At 41.1% G+C, this 2,500-nt stretch overlaps 1 protein-coding gene across 1 annotated transcript in view; it reads left to right on the top strand.

Annotated features, from left to right (window-relative positions):
* Positions 1-2,500, top strand: part of LOC103396909 (G protein-coupled receptor kinase 5-like) — a 35,065-nt gene that overhangs the window by 17,613 nt on the left and 14,952 nt on the right. The gene's annotated exons all lie outside the window — the stretch shown is intronic.

The raw sequence follows: 2,500 nt of genomic DNA, 5'->3' as shown, positions 1-2,500 counted from the left end.
GGGGGGGACATTTTAACGGTCCCCATTGAGGGACCTGTTGTTTGGAGTTGTCACAAAACAAAACAAAAACGTGTATGTGTGTGAATACACCTGCAGAAACGGTTACAGTTTTTTTTTTTTTTTTGTGGACACATTTTGAGGGTCCCCACTGAGAGACATGTAGTTTGTTGTCACAAAACAATACAAAAACGTGTATGTGTGTTTGTGCGTATGCATCTGCAGAAACGGTTACAGTTTTTTTTGTGGGCACATTTCGACGGACCCCACTGAGGGACGTGTAGTTTGTCACAAAACAATACAAAAACGTGTATGTGTGCGTGCGTGCGTGTGTGTGTGTGTGAATGCAACTGCAGAAACGGATACAGTTTTTTTTTTTGTGGGGACATTTTGACGGTCCCCACTGAGGGACATGTAATTTGTTGTCACAAAACAATACAAAAACGTGTATGTGTGTGTGTTCATGTACGTGTGAGAAGCATAAACACTTGTTCTGGTGGTGAACAAACAGAGACGACATTGTGGGCGTGTCTCCCGGGGTATAGTCCCTGGGTCTTTATGGATGAGCAAACATGCGCTCCGCTCCCGGAGCTCTGATTGGACAGCTCCACGGATACGATTCCACTCTATGGAAAAATCTGATTTTTTTTTTTTTTTGCCAACTGTCAACAAGCCGCCGCGGTCACGAACCGGTTTGTCCACCTCTGTGTGTGTGTCAACCCGTGGCTCCTGCCCTCGGGGCCGGCTGCTATTTATAGTCGGAATGATTACGACGACGTAAAGACCTGGGAAATAGTCGCGCTTCCGTCTGAACATCAGGTTAGCTGATGTTAGCTAACATCGGAACCGAGGGATCGACATATGGATATTGACAAAAGAAATATCGCAATTTTTTTGGTATTTCAGTACATCCTTAAAACATTAATACAAGTGCTACGCAACGTGAACTTTTTTTGAATTTGAATTTTAATTAATTCAAATTTTAAATTTCCTTAAAATATTTTTTTATATTTATTTTATATAAACTTCCTTTAAAAAACTGGAGAAGTAGTGACCCCGGCTGGATTTCAAAATTTTCTTATTCATGGTAAAAAAAAAAAAAATTCTCAAAAGTTTAAACTTAGTAAATGAAATGTAAATTTATTTTGCAAATGTGGTCGTTTGTCCTTTGTGTAAAAAAATTTGCTAAAAATCTTTGATAAAACACGTGCTAACCTGCGGTTGTCGCGCTCTTTCACGGTCAAGTTCAGGGCTTGAACAGCTGGGGATTGTGGGAGAGGAGGAAGTGCTGCGATCTGCGTGTGAGTCACCGGCCCCGAGCCGACAACAAGCAGTCCGAAAAGTGAGAATCGGGCGATTGTTAGCCGCTTTTGTAACAAAAATAAAAAAATTAGCTGAGACACTAACATCATTTTCCTACCCCCAGGATCGTCGGAAAGATCAAAATATTGTCCGAAAATGCGATAATATGTTTAATATTCATTATCGCGACAAGGAAATAGTTGCCGATTGATTGATCGATTAACACGGCAAGGTTTTTCTGTTTTTTACACCGCCATTCGTGGACTTTCCTGAGCCACAGCAGAGCCATTAGCGTAGCCGCCAAATAGCGCTAATCAACACTAACGCGACCGTTACGAACCGAACGTTAACCACCGTTGGTTTGTAACATCTCAGTGAAATAAGTCATTAATAAAAATCATCGTCGTCGTTGGTTGTTAGAACTTAGCCGAGTTAGCCACGGTGGCTAGCACGGAGGCTAAAGGAGAAAGAAACGGAGCAACGTCTGTGTTTTTTTCCTTGGGAAAATATATTAAAAAATTCTGTAAAAATTTTGAAGATGAAGTTGAATTTTATTTTCGGTCCAAAATTTAGGACGTATTTATTAAAAAAAAAAAGTTTTTTTTTAAAAATGCTAACCCACATTTTAAATACTATACACCGTTCAACGTTAAGAAAATTTTTTTACGTAATTTTTTTTTTTTTAAATCTACTGTGAAGATCAAATCATCATCTGCACTGGTGGGTAAAAAAAAAAAACCTTGTATCATGAGTTTGCGTCTGCTGCCAGTGCAGGTGCAGGTCTCGCAGTTGCGACGCACAGCTGGGGTTCAGGATGTGGTTTTCCGATGTTTTTGTTCACAGCGTGCAGATCCGTCATCGAGGTACGGTCTCGGCGTAGTCTGATCCTGTATTCGTTAGAAACGCACCAAAAATAAACACTGATCGCCCGCTATTTACCCGCCCTAACATCCCCCCCCCCCGCACCCCGGACCTTAGCCACGATAGGCTACTGTTCATGCTGCTCTTTCACGGTTCGTGATTACCCGAGGCAAGTCAAGTTTTTTTTTTTTTTTTTTGGGGAGGGGGCCCCCTTCAGGCAGTGCAATTTTGATTTAAATTTTTAAATAAATACATTTATAATTTTTTTTTTACCGTGTTGCCGTGTTGTAGCTAACGTTAGCCCTGGTGTCTGTACCAGGACTGTCGAGGCTAACGCTAG

Source organism: Cynoglossus semilaevis, chromosome W, assembly GCF_000523025.1.
Source record: "Cynoglossus semilaevis isolate Cse_v1.0 chromosome W, Cse_v1.0, whole genome shotgun sequence".
In the NCBI taxonomy this organism is placed as follows: domain Eukaryota; kingdom Metazoa; phylum Chordata; class Actinopteri; order Pleuronectiformes; family Cynoglossidae; genus Cynoglossus; species Cynoglossus semilaevis.
Note: the sequence above shows the minus strand (reverse complement) of the source record. Positions and strands in the feature narration are given on the sequence as shown.